Genomic DNA, 19433 nt, shown 5'->3' with positions numbered 1-19433 from the left:
GTACAAGAGCTTTAAGGAACTGATTTTTGTATCTTCTACCAAAATGTGGGGAGTATAAGAGTAACTTAAGGAGTAGAAACAAATTAGAGAGAACCTTAGGCAATGCTAGTACAAGACTTTGGTAAATGCTGGTAATTTTCTCAGAGAAAATACTCCTCTTTGTCACTTTTCTCTCTGCCTGTGCCATACACAGAAGAGGAAAGGGTCCATATCTGCCTGCACTCTTTCTCATTGTTATTCATTGGTCCAAGGAAGCCGAGATGGGCATCTCAGTTTATTTAATCAGTGGTTCTCTACAAGAAGGTTAGGAATCATCTCTGTGTATCAGAACTGGTATGTAGCAATGTCCATCAGAAGAGATTAGTGGGCTTCTGTCAGGGTAGACGCTTCAGGGTAGAATGAAAGCTGAAGCTGGGTTAAGTAATTGGGTTCTTGTTCAATAAAAGTGCTTGTTTGTGCTGTGTAATGAAAGATCTTTGGTGCAATAGATGTCTGAATCCAAATACCCTTTGGATTTTCTGATGGATAAAGAGATAAGGGTGAAAGGGATTTAATTTAGAACTATTGAAAAACTTGAAAGAGATTAGAAAAATTGGTAAATGCACTTTCTTTTTAAAAATCAAGATTCTTTGTTACTTATCAGGATTAGTTATTTTTTTTAAAAATTGACAATAACACTTTTTTGTTAGTTTTGTTTCTACTGTCTTTTTTCCCCATTTCTGTTTGTCATCATTAACTGACCTTTAAGACTCAGGTTATGAAGATGATAATGGAGAACTATTATCTCCCAGTCCACAGACCCTAACCTGAATTTAGGAAATGGTAACACTTTCAGGTCTCACTGAAGTGTCACATCAGAGTAGTAGGCAGAGCATTGGTGAATAGACTTATTTCCATAAAGTCAATACTCACTACTAGTACATCTGAGCTTCTGTTAAAAAAGAAATTGACATTTAAACTAATATTTTTAAAGAGTGTACTCTAAAAGCATATCTAAACCAAAAAAATGTCTATGAGACATCAGAGCAGTATAGGTGTGAAGTGGGTGGTATTTGGTGAAACATATTAATCTTAATAAAATCATTTGTGTTTTGGGCATTTTGAAACTTTGTCCCAGATAATTTTAATAAGTGATTATTTGAATCTACTTACTTTCTTTGGGATAAGAAATTATATTAGAGAAATGAGTAATAAAAAACACCTTTACTTTTCATTTTACTCATCTTATCTAACCTGATTAAATATAAGCCTTTTATTGGGGAGGCAGTAAGTCATGAATTCACAACTCAACAGAGAAGGAAAAGAAATCTCTTGACTGGACATAATTTCTATTTAAACTCATTTGTTTTTTTTCAGTTGCTAAGTCATGTCTGACTCTGTGACCCCATGGACTGCACCATACCAGGCTTCCCTGTCCTTCACTATCTCCTGAAGTTTGCTCAAACTCATGTCCATTGAGTTGGTGATGCCATCCAATCCTCCTTCACCTCTGTATCCTCTTGCCCTCAGTCTTTCCCAGCATCTGGGTCTTTACCAATGAGTCAGCTCTTTGCATCAGTTGGCCAAAGTATTAGAGCTTCAGCATCAGTCCTTCCAGTGAATACTCAGGGTTGATTTCCTTTCTGTCCAAGGGACTCTCAAGAGTCTTCCCCAGCACCACCATTTGAAAGCCTCAATTCTTCAGTGCTTAGCCTTCTTTATGGTCCAACTCTCACATCTGTACATGACTAATGAGAAAAACAAAACAAAACATAGCTTTGACTATACAGACCATTGTTGGCAAAGTGATGTCTCTGCTTTTTAATATTCCTTTTACTACATGGTATGTTACAGGGTTTCGGTCTCTGGTGCAAATCACATACTGTTTTTCCTCTTGGCCTCTTCATTTCACATCCATGTATCATACTCTCTAACCCTCCCTTCACTGAGTGCTCTAGATATTCACAGTTCATATTATTTGGTTCTTTCCTCAGGTTTCCCCCATTTCTTCCCTTCTCTCTTCTATTTCTCTGCAGACACACATATATGTACTTACACCATTTTATCATTACAGCTCCAATAAATGAACACTTGTTGAAATGACCTTGGTTGCCTTAACCTTGGTGTTGCCTGGCAAGCAACACAAAACAGCTGAGCTAGGAAAAGCAAACACTGGGTTGAAGCAAAAGTTCAACCTAAAATTTTATGTGTCAGTCTTAGCAGCTCCTAAGCACTTTAGAGATACATTTTCTTTCAGTGGAGGGTCAAAGGCACAACAGATGATGCATAGCAGTGCTGTAAGTGGGAGTCTCTTCTGATGAAAAACATTGCTTGCAGCCTGTGGGTGTCATGTGAGGGATTGAATTAATAATACTTTAAAAAAGAGGCACTTCTGGAGAGTAACCACCTTTTAAAAAACAAACAAACAACAACAAAAAAAAATTCAGGAGTTGGGCTTCCCATTTTTCTCTAAACGAGGAAGGAGACCTTCTTCTTTTTCCCTAACTGTTGACTTCACTTTGGAACTGACAAGTTTAAACAAGATGAGAATCAGATTGCTTCTGCCTATCTCATTCTTTCGGACTCAAGCCGACAATGTAATTAATGTTGCTGTAGGAGAAAGAAAAAGCATTTTTGATGAGTACTTGTTTCCTCTTTGTCTTTTACAGATGCCTTTCTTGAGAGGGTAACTGCTCTTTTTGACATATTAGTAAGGGAGGTATCACACACAAATGCCCTTGATGAATTTGTGTGTGTTAATTTATAGGTAAGCCAAGGTTGCCTTTGTCTTTTTTGAAATATTTTTATGGTACACAGAAAGTGAAAGAAATTACATGAACAAACATAGTTTCTTCAACTGGCCCTCCCTACAATGTGTGGTTTTCTTCAGCATATTTGCTTTCTGATTGTATTTCTATGGGGAAATTACCTATAACCAAGTGTTTGTCACACCAATAGTTACCTGGCACCTGTTATAACTAGTTCCCCTCAGTAGAGTATCATTTCTTCTTACCTAGATTATCAAAAGAGTCTTTCAACAGCATTCCTGCAAATTCCAGTGGACTCCCTATCTTCTCTTGTTAGGTTTCATGCTCAAAGTCTTTCAACTCTTTCTTAGTTACCAAGTTAATGATGAATGCCTTATCTTGGCACTCAACATTGTCCAAAGCTAGACCCAATATATTTGCTTTCCCACTCTGACACATATATGCTCCAACTTTTGGTCTCTTAATTAAATTATATAATGAGAGTATTCAGGCCTTGCCTATGATATTCAGTTAACATGGGTTGCTTTTGTGGTGCATATATTTACTATTCTACTCATTTATCAAGATCCATCTTAAATGCTCTTTCATTCATAGTGTTTTTTTCCTTTTTCCCCTCATTTACTCTTTCTAGCATCCCATGCCCACTACCTTCTACAACTATGGAGACACCATCATAATTTATTATTTTTTTCTTTCTTTGTTTTTGTACTATGACAAATGCCTAATACCTTGTGATATATTTATCCCCATGCATTTCTATCTGCTCACAAGCACAACAGAATAGGAATAATGTTTCTTTTTATACATAATATAATTACATAATTTTAAGATACGTGTAATGGTTTGGATACTTTTTAGAGAACACATAAAAGTCTTTTCCTTACCTTCATTTTTAAAGAGCCTGATTACATTATTATGACAAAAATCTAGTGAGGATACATTTGATGTCTTCTGTAAACAAACATATTCTGTCAAGAAGACAAACTCATATCTGTTATCAGTGGCAGCAGATTTTCTTGCTAGTAATAATGGGAAACAGATTAACCTCCTAGTTTTTAGTCAAAAGAGGATTGAGGGTATTTATCATGCTTTGATTTGTTGTCTCTGAATCTACAAAGGTAGTTTGGCTCTCTATAGTTAAGGTAATATGTTATATATTTTCAGGGTTGCAGATGAGGACATTATATTACTTCCCTTGGGAACTTGGCAAAGTGGACATATAATACAAGTAATTATGGATGCAAAAGAAGGAAAATATGGAAAGATAAAAGATGGCTTTAAACATAAACTATCTTGTTACACAGTAGGTGACATAGCATTCTCTATGGAGAAAGCTATGTAGAATAAAAATTCCAAGATTCTCATAATTTTGTGATCATAATTGTAATTTGAAATGGTTTCTACTTATAATAGGAATCAATTTTGGTCTTGTGTATCCTAAGTGTATTAGAACTAGTTGAGTTCAGTTCAGTCGCTCAGTCGTGTCCGATTCTTTGTGACCCCGTGAATCACAGCACGCCAGGCCTCCCTGTCCATCACCAACTCCTGGAGTTTACCCAAACCCATGTCCATCAAGTTGGTGAGGCCATCCAGCCATCTCATCCTCTGTCATTCCCTTCTCCTCCTGCCCTCAATCCCTCAGAGTGTCAGGGTCTTTTCCAATGAGTCAGCTCTTTGCATGAGGTGGCCAAAGTATTGGAGTTTCAGCTTCAGCATCAGTCCTTCCAATGAACACCCAGGACTGATCTCCTTTAGGATGGACTGGTTGGATCTCCTTGCAGTCCAAGGGACTTTCAAGAGTCTTTTCCAACATCACAGTTCAAAAGCATCAGTTCTTTGGCACTCAGCTTTCTTCACAGTCCAACTCTCATATCCATACACGACCACTGGAAAAAACATAGCCTTGACTAGATGGACCTTTGTTGGCAAAGTAATGTTTCTGCTTTTGAATATGCTATCTAGGTTGATCATAGCTTTCCTTCCAAGGAGTAAGCATCTTTTAAGAACTATTTAAGCATGTTTAATTTGGGAAAACTGAGGAATATGATAATTATGAGTCATTCTCTCTCAGCATTTAGTTTCTCTGAAATATAAGAAATGTACATAATGAGTTAATTTTAAGTAATAATTTTGTTCTAAAGAATATGTAATTGACTATTTAGAGTATAAAGTAAAATTGTAAAATTTAGATCCATGAATCAAGGCAAATGGGGCATGGTCAAGCAGGAAATGGTAGCATTGAATATCGACATCTTAGGAATCAGTGAACTAAAGTGGACAGGAATGGGCAAATTTAATTCAGGTGACCATTATATCTATTAATGTGGGCAAGAATCCCCTAGAAGAAACAGAGTAACTTTCATAGTCAACATAAGAGTCTGAAATACAGTACTTGGGTACAACCCCCAAAATGAGAGAATTATCTGGGTTTCTTTCCAAGGCAGAATCAGAATAATCCAAGTCTATGCCCCAACCACTAATATTAAAGAAGCTGAAGTAGACCAGTCCTATTAAGACCTACAACACCTTCTATAAATAACAACAACCACAAAAAAGGTGTCCTTTTAATTATAGAAGATTGGAATGCAAAAGTAGGAAGTCAAGAGATACCCAAAATAACAGGCAAGTTTGGCCTTGGAGTACAAAATGAAGCAGGGCAAAGACTAGTAGAGTTTTGTCAAGAGAATAAACTGGCTATAGCAAACACCATTTTACAATAACCCAAAAGATGACTCTACACATGGACATCACCAGATAGTGAAAAACAAAATCAGATTGATTATGTGTTTTTGCAGCTAGAGAAGCTCCATATGGGCATCAAAAATGAGATGTGGAGCTGAGTGTGGATCAGATCATGATCTTAAGCTCTTTATTTCAAAATTTGGGCTTAAGTTGAAGAAAGTAGGGAAAACCACTAGGGTGTTCATGTACAACCTAAATCAAATCCCTTATGATTATACAGTGGAAGTGACAAATAGATTTAGGGGATTAGATCATGTAGAGAGAGTGCCTGAAGAACTATGGTTGGAAGTTTGTAATATTGTACAGGAGGTAGTGACTAAAACCATCCCAAAGACAAACAAATACAAAAGGGCCAAGTTAGTGGTTGTCTAAGGAGGCTTTACAAATAGCTGAGAAGAGACATGAAAGGCAAGGGAAAAAGGAAAAGATGCACCCAACTGAATGCAGAGTTCCAGAGGATAGCAAGGAGGGATAAGAAGGCCTTCTTAAATGAAGAGCGCAAAAAATAAATGAAAACAATAGAATGAGAAAGACTAGATATCTCCTCAAGTAAAAATTGGACATGCCTAGGGAACATTTCAAGCAAGGATGGGCATGGTAAAGGACAGAAACAATAAGAACCTAAAAGAAGCAGAAGATATGAAAAAGAGGTAGCAAGAATACACAGAAGAACTATACAAGAAAGGTTTTAATGATCTGAATAACCATGATGGTGTGGTCACTTACCTAGAGCCGGACATCCTGGAGTGTGCATTCAAGGGGACCTTATGAAGCATTACTATGAACAAAGCTAGTGGAGATGATGGAATTACAACTGAGCTATTTAAAATCTTAAAAGTGCAGCACTCAATATGTTGGCAAATTCAGAAAACTCAGCAGCAGTAATAGGACTGGAAAAGATCAGTTTTCTTTCCAATTCCAAAGAAGATCAATGCCAAAGAATGTTCAAACTGCCACATAATTGCACTCATTTCACAAGCTAACAAGTTTATGCTTAAAATCCTTCTGGCTCAGCTTCAGCAGTATATGAACTGAGAACTTTTAGATGTGCAGCTGGGTTTAGAAAAGGTAGAGGAAAGAGATCAAATTGCCAACATTTGTTAAATCATGGAGAAAGCAAAGGACTTCCAGGAAAACACCTACTGCTGCTACATTGACTACACTAAAGCCTTTGACTGTGGATCACAGCAAAAATCTGTGGGAAATTCTTCAAAAACTGGGAGCACCAGACCACCTTATCTGTCTCCTGAGACCCCTGTATTTGAGTCAAGAAGCCAACTGTTAGTACTCAACATGGAACAACTGATGGTTCCAAATTGGGAAATGAGTACCCCAAGACTGTATTTTGTCACTCTGCTTATTTAACTTATATATAGAGTTGTTGTTGTTCAGTCACTCAGGTGTGTCTGACTCTGTGATCCTGTGGACTGCAGCATGCCAGGCTTCCCTGTCCTTCACCATCTCCCAGAGCTTGCTCAAACTCATGTCCATTGAGTCAGTGATGCCATCCAACCATCTCCTTCTCGGTCATCCCCTTCTCCTCCTGCCTTCCATCTTTCCAAGCATCAGGTCTTTTCTAATGAGTCAGTTCTTCGCATCAGGTGGCCAAAGTATTGGAGCTTCGGCTTCAACATCAGTCCTTCCAATGAATATTCAGGACTGATTTCCTTTAGGATTGACTGGTTTGATCTCCTTGCAGTTCAAAGGACTCTCAAGAATCTTCTTCGACATCACAGTTCAAAAGCTTCAATTCTTTGGCATTCAGACTTCTTTACATACAGCACATCATGTGAAATGCTAGCCTGGATGAATCACAAGCTGGAATCAAGATTGCCAGGAGAAATATCAACAACCTCAGATATGCAAATGACACCACTCTAATGGCAGAAAGTGAAGAGGAACAAACGAGCCTCTTGATGAGGGTGAAAGAGGAGAGTGAAAAGGCTGGCTTAAAACAACATTCAAAAAACTAAATTCATGGTATCTGGTCCCATCACTTTATGTCAAACAGATGGGGAAAAAGTGGAAGCAGTGACAAATTTTATTTTCTTGGGCCCCCAAATTACTGTGGGCAGTGGCTCTGTCCATGAATTAGAAGATGCTTGTTCCTTAGAAAGACAGCTGTGATACACCGAGACAGCATATTGAGATAATTCTTAAGTAGGTTGATAAGGAGTCTAGGGCCCTCAAGAGGAAGGGGTCCAGAGCCCTCAAGAAGGAGAAAGGGGTCTGGGGCTCTCAAGGAGGAGAGAATAACTTTTTTCCCCCTACATTCCTTAGTCTTAGTCACATAAGATGGTATTTTCTTTAAGCCCAGAGCTAATGATTATACAACAAAACAACTCCTCTTAAACTCTGCCTTAGAAAGCATCACTACGAACAAAGCTAGTGGAGGTGATGGAATTCCAGTTGAGCTATTCCAAATCCTGAAAGATGATACTGTGAAAGTGCTGTACTCAATATGCCAGCAAATTTGGAAAACTCAGCAGTGGCCACAGGACTGGAAAAGGTCAGTTTTCATTCCAATCCCAAAGAAAGGCAATACCAAAGAATGCTCAAACTACCACATAATTGCACTCATCTCACACGCTAGTAAAGTCATGCTCAAAATTCTCCAAGCCAGGCTTCAGCAATATGTAAACCATTAACTTCCAGATGTTCAAGCTGATTTTAGAAAAGGCAGAGGGACCAGCGATCAAATTGCCAACATCCGCTGGATTATGGAAAAAGCAAGAGAGTTCCAGAAAAACATCTATTTCTGCTTTATTGACTATGCCAAAGCCTTTGACTGTGTGGATCACAAGAAACAAAAATTCTTCAAGAGATGGGAATACCAGACCACCTGACCTGCCTCTTGAGAAACCTATTTGCAGCTCAGGAAGCAACAGTTAGAACTGAACATGGAACAACAGACTGGTTGCAAATAGGAAAAGGAGTACATCAAGGCTGTATATTGTCACCCTGCTAATTTAACTTATATGCAGAGTACATCATGAGAAACAATGGGCTGGAAGAAGCACAAGCTGAAATCAAGATTGCCGGGAGAAATATCAATAACCTCAGATATGCAGATGACACCATCCTTATCGCAGAAAGTGAAGAGGAACTAAAGAGCCTCTTGATGAAAGTGAAAGAGGAGAGTGAAAAAGTTGGCCTAAAGCTCAACATTCAGAAAACTAAGATCATGGCATCTGGCCCCATCACTTCATGGCAAATAGATGGGGAAATAGTGAAAACAATGGCTGACTTTATTTTTCTGGGCTCCAAAATCACTGCAGATGGTGATTGCAGCCATGAAATTAAAAGATTCTTACTCCTTGGAAGGAAAGTTATGACCAACCTAGATAGTATATTCAAAAACAGAGACATTACTTTGCCAACAAAGGTCCTTCTAGTCAAGGCTATGGTTTTTCCAGTGGTCGTGTATGGATGTGAGAGTTGGACTGTGAAGAAGGCTGAGCACTGAAGAATTGATGCTTTTGAACTGTGGTGTTGGAGAAGACTCTTGAGAGTCCCTTGGACTGCAAAGAGATCCAACCAGTCCATCCTAAAGGAGATCAGTCCTTGGTATTCATTGAAAGGACTGATGCCGAAATTGAAACTCCAATACTTTGGCCACCTCATGCGAAGAGTTGACTCATTTGAAAAGACTCCGATGCTGGGAAGGATTGAGGGCAGGAGGAGAAGGGGAAGACAGAGGATGAGATGGCTGGATGGCATCACTGACTCGATGGCCGTGAGTTTGAGTAAACTACGAGAATTGGTGATGGACTGGGAGGCCTGGCGTGCTGCGATTCATGCGGTCTCAAAGAGTCGGACCCTACTGAGCGACTGAACTGAACTGAACTGAAATGTTATTGCATGTAATTTATTTAACAGATTCTTTATTAGTAGACATTGCTTATAAATTTCAAGCTGACTTTTCTTTGAATTGGAAATTTTGTGACCTTTAACATCCACACATTGGGTTAAGTGATATTGTAAGTACTTAATACTCTGTATTAAATAATTTTCATTGTGAAATACCTACAGTAGCTTTATGTTCCTAACTGACCATTGATGGGCATACTTTATTTATTTGATTGTTAACAATGACATAGCTAAATTTTGCAGTGTGTATGATGTGGTTGGATAAAAGCACACCGTCCAAGACTTCTATATGCCTCCTCAAAATTTAGATTACAAAAATTTGGAAATCCTCTTTGCAACTCCCAAATGTAGCTACTTACTTATTTGGATGAAATGTTTTTGTCCTCACCAATCTCCTTTTTTGTCATTTTTCTTCATATAAGATTCACTTTTGTACTTCACTTACCAGATTTTCCTTAATTCATAACCTTTTTTTTTTTTTGGATCTTCTTTCTAAATATTTCTTTCTGGTTGTCAAAATTGGACCTCTAAAGCATCATTTGTAAATACCAGAGCTATCTTCACCACTTACCTGCATGCTATTTATCCACTTTAATGTGTGTATTAATGATATCAGTATTTTTCATGCATCAAAAGCAGAATCTTTTTTTAGTTCTCTTTTACTCTCCTGCCACCAAATTATTATCACTAATTGTTAAAAATCTATTTTAGCTACATCCTTCTTTTTTATTTTCATTGTCATAATGCCAATCAGTTGACAAGGTAGTTTCTGCTAAGTAGGTGGGAATTGCAAGGCAATAAGCTTGAACTGTGTTGGAGTACATGTATCTCAAAGATGCTATGAGCTGTTGGTGCATACAACTGTAGAGATGTTAGACAACTATAGAATTAAGGCCAAAAGAGGTACAGTAAAAGAAAAGAAAAGAGTGAGGAGTTGAAATACTTGTCAAAAACCTATGGCATTCCTTAGGTTGTTTTATTTACTCAGTAATATCAAAATTAATCAGTGAACCCCATAAAGGCATGATCCATATATATGTACTCTAGACAATGCCCAGGGCCTTGTACATGGCAGAGCCTATTAAATATTTATTGAATTACTGAGTGAACATTGTATACATAATGTCCCAAAGGAAATGATAGCTTGAATTTTCATGCTCTAGAATTTTCAGAATAGATGGACAATTAAATTATTTCTGATGTAATATTAAGAAACTGAAATGATTATTTACTATAGCCCATGTTGTGTATCATATCTGTTGGTATTGCCTGTCTCTCATACTAGAATTTGATTTACACTGTTTCATTTATCTCTGTATTCCTGGTTCTCACAGCATAGTACACACAGCACATCATTGATATTCAACTAATCCTTGTTTTGTGGATAAATAGGTTCAGGTAGAATGCCAGGCTGATAATAATAATGTACAAGGAAAATTTAAGAAATCAAGGGTATTCAGTGTGGAATAGAGAAGAAAAATACATGCTGTTTTAAAAAATATTTAAATTGTTTTAATATGGGAGAGGTATTAAACTTGCTTTATATTGCATCATATTCTTAAACCTGGGTCAACAGGTAGAAGTTCTGGGAACAAACAGTAAAGAAATATGAAACATGAGACAGAGAATTATTATGCTTATTCTTGGCAATACATAGATATATTTAAATATATCTTCTTTAATTTTATAATAATAATATGTAGATGAGATCATAATTATATTTTACAACTGTAGTAATTAAAAATGGCACTAGCTTCCATAGTAAACACAACAGTTATTATCTTCATCGTTAAGTATATGATTATAAGGGGCTTCCCAGGTGGCACTAGTGGTAAAGAACTCACCTACCAGTGCAGGAGGCATAAGAAACCTGGGTTCAGTCCCTGGGTCAGGAAGATCCCCTGGAGCAGGGCGTGGCAACCCACACCAGTATTCTTGCCTGAAGAATCCTTTGGACAGAGGAACCTGGTGAGCTATGGGTCACACAGAGTCAGACATGACTGAAGAGACTTAGCATGCATGTACATGATTATAAATATATTTATAATTAAGTGAAATTCAAAAAATGTGTTCTTAATTATCAGATACCACCTATGTGGCAATCTAGAGACCCTGGGCTCTTCATATTGTAACTTTTCACTTCTCTATAGCTTCAAGTTCCTTTCATTTAGCCTACAAAATGGGAAAAATAGAGAAGATTATATCTGGGTAGTTTTAAAAGCTAAAAGCAGTATACATCATTCTCTCTCGAGTTGATTTGAAATCAGTCTTACTGCTCCCTGTAACTTCCTGAGAAAGGCACTCAGGTCATGTGCAATGATAGGAAGAAGAGTTTAGAAGACAGACATATATCCAGTCTCTACTAATATATAACTATTTAAGACTTGGAATTTAAGTAGAGTTCTGTGTGGTGGCAGAATCACCAAATTCTTTCTGAAATGGTATGATGTCATCATTCACTTGCCAGGAGCTAATTGTATGTAAACAGATCCTGGATAGCTACTTATCAGACTTGTGATTAGAATCATCATTGCTACCTATCTGTGAATTATCCCTCCTGACTTCATTCTTTGGTTTAATGTAATGCATAGATGGTATTTACTCTCAAGACAAAATGACTTCTAATGTCTGTCCATATAACTTCAAGATTAAATGCCAGCCCTGGGTGTATGTTGCTTAATAGGCAATGAAGAGATCCTTGAATGTTTTAATTAAGAGAATGACTGGATAAAATCTACATTTTAAGAATACTATTCTCTTCTGTTAGAGTGTAACGGTAAAATATGAAATCAACAATTGAAAGAGAATTAAATAAAGTTATTTTACTTCATTTAGTATGTACTGATAAATAATCCTTAATAATTTGAATAGTCCAGATTGCTAACATGTGTGATTTATAAAATATTTTAATTCCACTTATGTATCTAATTATAAATCTTTAGACCAAAAAATCTGCTGTTTTGAGATTGAAAATATGACAGGGTGAATGTATTTGCATTTATAATTCTTACATTAAAGGAATGGAAAAAAATGAAATAAAGTTAAATAAGTATATAGTTCTCTCTGTCCTTTCTTTGAGATTTCTATTTAAAAAGTCAATAGTCACTCTTACTATTACTAATTAAAACATTGTGCTGAACATATATTCATCTATTTTTTCCATTTAGGAAGTTTCCCTTTATTGTTGTTATAGTTATTTAGTTGCTAAATCATGTCTGACTCTTTTGCAACCCCATGGACTATAAACCCACCAGGCTCCTCTGTCCATGGGATTTCCCAGGTAAGACTATGGGAGTGGGTTGCCACCTCTTCTCCAATGGATCTTCTTGATCCAGGGATTGAACCAGTGCTATATTTTTATTTCCAAAAGTTTTTATCTTCATAAACTTTCCATGAATACTGTTCTTGATAAATTTTTATTTATTTTTTACTTATAGTCATTTATGGATAAACAGGGCTCCCCTGGTGGCTCAGATGGTAAAGAATCTGCCTGCAATATGGGATACCTGGGTTTGATCCCTGCATTGGGAAGATCCCTGGAGGAGGGCATGACAAACCACTCCAGTATTCTTGCCTGGAGAATCCCCATGGACAGAGGAGCCTGGAGGGGTACAGTCCACGGTGTCACATAGAGTTGGACATGACTGAGTGACTAAGGACACCACATGTATAAGCAATTTTATATATTTATTCTGCCAATCTTATCAAGCCAATCTATATAATATTAGTTATTCATATGTAATTTTGTCTTTCTTCAAGTATTATGTATGATATAACATTGTTATCTTTTTGAGGCTAGAAATCACATTTCTAATTATTTTATCTCCAGTATATAATAACTAACAAAGAATTGTACATTCAAGCAGTATACAAAAATAACAGTGCATAAAAATATACATAAAATACAATAATTTATAAGCATATTGTTAAAATCTATAAATTACATAAGTGATAAGTGAAGTCGCTCAATCGTGTCTGACTCTTTGCGACCCCATGGACACCAGGCTCCTCTGTTCATGGGATTTTCTAGGCAAGAGTGCTGGAGTGGGTTGCCATTTCCTTCCCCAGGGAATTTTCCCGACCCAGGGATCGAGCCGAGGTCTCCCGCATTGTACATAGACGCTTTACCACCTGAGCCATCAGGGAAGTCCCCGATAAATCATATAAAAATCTGTATATTAAAAAGAAGTTCTTATGTTCTTGTTGAGAAACTGACTCAATTGCACTTATGTAGTAGAGAACATTTTCTTAATATAATTTAAGGGTTATTTTTACTTGTGTAAAATATATGTTAAAAGGAAACAACAGGGCTTTAAGTAGTGAAGAATTGTACTTTTTAAATAATATAAATCATATATGAGAAGCATTGTAGCATTTGGAAAATGAGAGATTAACTATTGGATAAGCATAGAAAAGTTCAATTTTTTAACAGTTCAATGAGTTGTTTGTGATTCTTATCATATGGACTCTAGAATCATGGAAGATAATATTGTAGAAAAATATCAGCATCTGTCTTTGTATAAGTTCTTTCTACAGACTAAGTTATCCTTTCTCCCTAAATGATCAGTGTCATCATGACCCTATTGGTACAGAATTAAGGTTCTTTAGCTCAGTAATCTATATTAAGCCATTTTTAGTTCTGTTTTGGAAAATTGATTTGCCATGACCTGAATTCTGTAACAGTAGTAACTAGATCCCAATTTTAAGCCCCTTTATCTAGATCTCACAAGTCTCTAGGCCTCTTAACTCAGAATCTTGAATCCTGTTTTTCTCTTTGTTCCTGTCGAAAACCTTGTTACCTGCTTCCCAACTTTCCTTATGCTAATTGTTTGTTTTCCTACTTGCTAGAATCTCACAATGTTGCTTCTTTTTAGACAGCCCTTTCCTATGTTTGAAATACCTATTGGATTACACTTTTCCACTGTATTAGACTTTTTTCATAAAGTTATGCCCAACTGTTTGCCTAGATTGCCAGATCTTTTACCCTGCCCTCTCAATCCATATCCATGGGATTTATGAAAACAATAAAAACCTTACATTGTCCTACTAAATCCTGACTAAAACAATCAGAGAAATGTAAAGAAAATTTGTGTTAACTGTGGAATTTTGTGGCGGATTCTTGCCGTGCACTAAATGTTTGTCATGCATAATACATGTAGATGCCAAGTCGCTTCAGTCATGTCCGACTCTGTGCGACCCCATGGACTGCAGCCTACTAGGCTTTTCCGTCCATGGGATTCTCCAGGCAAGAACACTGGAGTGGGTTGCAATTTCCTTCTCCAATACATGTAGAGACAGACTGAAATAAAATATTGGCAAAAGTGATTGTGGTGAATAGCTTTCAAGGGGTGTGACAGAACATATCAGTATTCATTAACTTTGTTGTATAAGATCTGGAGGTCAGAGAACACTGGGGTAGCTGTGTATCTTTCTTTTAGAATTCCTTTAAGCTTTATATTAGTGTTCTGGGTGAGTGCCCCAAGAACACAATGGCCACTGGAAACATAGAACTGGTTGTAAATATCTCCTGCTGCTGCTGCTGCTAAGTCGCTTCAGTCGTGTCCGACTCTGTGCAACCCCATGGACTGCAGCCCACCAGGCTCCCCTGTCCCTGGGATTCTCCAGGCAAGAACACTGGAGTGGGTTGCCATGCCCTCCTCCAGGGGATCTTCCCAAACCAGGGATCAAACTCAGGTCTCCTGCATTGCAGGCAGATTTTTTACTGCCTGAGCCACTAGGGAAGCCCAAGAATACTGAAGTGGGTAGTCTATCCTTTCTCCAAGGGATCAAACTGGGGTCAGTCCAGGAATCAAACCAGGGTTTCCTGCATTGCAGGTGGATTCTTTACCAGCCGAGCTACCAGGCAAGCCCATCCATATATGCTGCTAAGTCTAGTCGCTTCAGTCGTGTCCGACTCTGTGTGACCCCATAGACGGCAGCCCACCAGGCTCCCCCGTCCTTGGGATTCTCCAGGCAAGAACACTGGAGTGGGTTGCCATTTCCTTCTCCAGTGCATGAAAGTGAAAAGTGAAAGTGAAGTCACTCAGTCGCGTCTGACTCTTAGCGACCCCATGGACTGCAGCCTACCAGGCTTCTCCGTCCATGGGATTTTCCAGGCAAGAGTACTGGAGTGGGGTGCCATTGCCTTCTCTGATCCATATATGATAACCCTACAAATTCTCTACTGGCTTTTGGGTCCTAAAACTGATGATGTAAAAGAAAAAACAGCTTTGCAGCCGAACATATTGTTAGAGGAGTCCCTATGCACAGTGAATCATCTCTCTTCTTTTGAGAGAAAAACTCAGCCTTTGTTCATAATAAACATATTCAAAAAGGAAAATAGTGATAACATTAAGCTTATGTATTTTTCAACAATAAATGAAGACTATAACATTCAGAAGACAGAACATATTTTTAAAAATATTAACTACAAATATAGAAAAGAATTGGAAAAATATATGGCTTAGGAGTTGGATATTTCAAAATATGAATGTTAAAAAATAAACATTCAACCCAAGTATTGTAAAATTGGAACAAAAAGGGGACAAATTTTATTACAGAAGTTTGTTCAGAAATTCTATGGAGGAGAAAGTTGAGGATCTCTTTCAAACTGTTGAGAGAATAAGAAAATACAATTAATAAGGGAAAGGACAACAGATAAAAGGTTAAATTCATATTTACAAATAGTTGATATTCCTGGAGAAGAGACTTGGTGGAGCAGAAGGAAGAAAGGCAATATGAAAGACATATTGAAAAGAAAGCATTTATCAGCAGATTGATGTCTGAACTTTAGGCCTTATCCAGGCAACCAGTGGATGAATGAAATTAAGAACTGCAGAAAGAGAAAATTATTATTAAATTCTTATTTATGTATGTACATTCCAATAATATAATAGCTCAATTAAATATAATTATTAAACTATAATTACCATACAAAACATAGAACTAAATAAAAATCCTTATAAGTATGATTAACACATAAATAAAAAGCCAGAAATTATTCCTAGTAGAGAAAATAAATGATATTTTAAAGTTTGTAATAAAAAAAAATAATAAAAAAAAATAAAGTTCGTAATAAGTTTTACATTGCTGTTTACATACGCCTGTTATGCTTCAGAAGCAGGAAAGTCTATGTAGGAAGACAAGATATTGGTGTGAGAGAAGTTAAAATTCAGATCAGTGACTAAGGGATAGGGACAGAACACAGTGCAGAAATTCTGAAAAGGTCAAAGAAAGTGGTCAAAGAAATCATCAGCAAGGATGGGACTTAAGAATAAGTTTCAGAGTAATTCATCATCAAGGAGATATAGGTTTAAATTCTACTTCTGTCATACACTAGCTTGAGACCAGAGACTAAATATCTGATCTCCCTGAATGTCATTTCTTTGTCTATGGAAACAGAAAACATGAAGCAAAATAGTGTCATGGGCTGCTCAGTAGGACTAAGTGAGATATTGGGCACAAAGCATTTGACACAGGTTTTGGTACATGATAAACTCTTGATAAAATCCTCCTCAAAATTAATTGTTGTTGCTATTATTTTCTTGGGCTATCTAAGTAATGCTTTGAAGTAATTTGCATATAAGCTAAGTGTTTTCATTGGAAGAAGCTTGATATATGGGGCCCAGAGAATAGCATTTATGCGGTATAACCATACTGTATGTCTGAACTTCATATGTGATTTGTTTGACTTGGTGTCTTAAGAATGGCATTGAGTTTGATTTTCCAATTTCTCACCATTCTGTATGGTCATCTCTACAGCTTTAGAGAAGTATTTGAATTGCCTCATTTAACTTTAAAAACACCAGGACTTTTTATTTCTATAACATACAGTTTGTTACTAAAATGCAGATATGCCTGGTAAATAAAGCACTTTAACATACTTGTAGTTATTTTATATTTTTATTGAAAACATTGGTTTAAATATGACTCAATGCAGATTTTGAAGGTCAGGTGTGAGGATAGAAATTGAGAAGGACAAGATCTACAAAGGCATTGATTCACCAGAGTACTCACCCTAGATAGTGATGTGTGTAAAAACATAATATCTATTTTTCTGTAAATAGGTTTACAGGTGCATTTGAGTCAAACTTAACCTGATAGGCTGTATATTTTGTTTTGTCATGAAGTAGATGGAGAGACTATTTTATACCCTTAATCTCAGGTCATTTATTAGGGTTCAGTGATTCTTCATTTAGGGATCAGAAATTCTTCATATAGGTATCCATCAGAAATTTTGGCAAAAATGAAGTGGTTTCTCCAAATATCTTCTGACATCTCATTACATCTTAAAGAATGTATGGGTACATTTATTGAAATTATGAGAATGCATCAACATAAATCCTGGAGAACTAGAGTTTAACTAAATCTTAGGAACTTCTTGTCCAATTTTCAACATTATTCAGAAGCCACTTCTATAAGTTCCCAGTCATCCAAGTCTATGCCCCAACCACTAATCCTGAAGAAGCTGAAGTTAAATGATTCTATGAAGACCTAAAAAAAACTTCTAGAAATAACATCAAAAAAAGATGTCCTTTTCATCATAGGGGACTGGAATGCAAAAGTAGGAAGTCAGGAAATACCTGGAGTAACAGACAAGTTTTGCCATGGAGTACAAAATGAAGCAGGGCAAAAGTTAACAGAGTTTTGTGAAGAGAACGCTCTGGTCATAGCAAACACCCTCTTCCAACAATGCAAGAGAGGACTCTGCACATGGACATCACCAGATGGTCAATATCAAAATTCAGATTGATTTTATTCTTTACAGTTGAGGATGGAGAAGCTCTATATAGCCAGCAAAAATAAGACCAGGAGCTGACTGTGGCTCAGATCATGAACTCCTTATTGCAAAATTCAGACTTAAATTAATGAAAGTAGGGAAAACCACTAGACCATTTAGGTATAAGCTAAATCAAATCCCTTATGATTATACAGTGGAAGTGACAAATAGATTCAAGGATTAGATCTGATTGATAGAATACCTGAAGAACTATGGACGGAGGTTCATGACATTGTATAGGAGGCAGTGATCAAGACCATTGCCAAGAAAAAAAATTGCAAAAAGGCAAAATGATTTTCTGAGGAGCCCTTACAAATAGCTGAGAAAAGAAGAGGAACTAAAGGCAAAGGAGAACTTTCACTTCTGATGTCCTTAGCAGAAAATCTAGTAACTTTCACTTCTGATGTCCTTAGCAGAAAATCTAGGATAAGAAAGTCAATCAAAATTTTTAAGTGACAACAAACAAAATGAAATTTGTGTAACAAGATGTTCTACTTGGGTAATTTCTTAGAATAAAGTTTGTGATAGACTTAAGGCAATCTAGTCAATCACTGACTATGATGGAGTAAAAAATTAACTTAGAAAAATAAGCCTGGCAATAGTAACAAATACTTTTGAGTCACCACCTATTTGGATAGAGTTCCAGTATATGCATGTTATTACTTTACTTTCAGAAAATTGTATTGGTATGTCAAAGACTGAATAGCTCTGGAAAGATCTAGAAAATTTGCTGTTGCAATCAAAATTTTTATTTAAAAACTTTTTTATATGAATAACTGTATATTCCTGTGATAATCATAGTAGCTCACCCTAGTATTTGAGAATTCAATAAGTCATTTCAAATTAAAAAGAAGAGTTGAGATGTACTTACCCCTCCTATCTCATCTCTTCCCTCTCTGCCTCTCTTTTACTGTTTCCCATTGTCGTTGTATTTCTCCTTCAGCTACACCAGGCTGTTTTGAATCTAAAGACATTACATTTAGTACATCCTCCATGGACGTTGCTCCCCCCGCTCCTATTTTACATGGCTGCCTACTTGTTCCCATTAGATAGATGAAAGATCAAAATTTCCTTTTGTTTCACATACTGCCTGTGTGTGCACATACATACAGTCTTTTTCTTCATGTTTAACATTTCTTAAATGTTTAAATTGAAGAATCTTGTCTGTTTTTTCTTATTTGTTGTAAGTCTCCAGCTATTTGTATAGACCAGTAACCTTTTTGTCCTCAATAGTTCAGTGTATAAATTAGTATCTACTTGGAATGAGGACTCCATAAGCATTTGTTGAAGGAATG

This window comes from Bos indicus x Bos taurus, chromosome 7 (assembly GCF_003369695.1).
Source record: "Bos indicus x Bos taurus breed Angus x Brahman F1 hybrid chromosome 7, Bos_hybrid_MaternalHap_v2.0, whole genome shotgun sequence".
In the NCBI taxonomy this organism is placed as follows: Eukaryota; Metazoa; Chordata; class Mammalia; order Artiodactyla; family Bovidae; genus Bos; species Bos indicus x Bos taurus.
Note: the sequence above shows the minus strand (reverse complement) of the source record.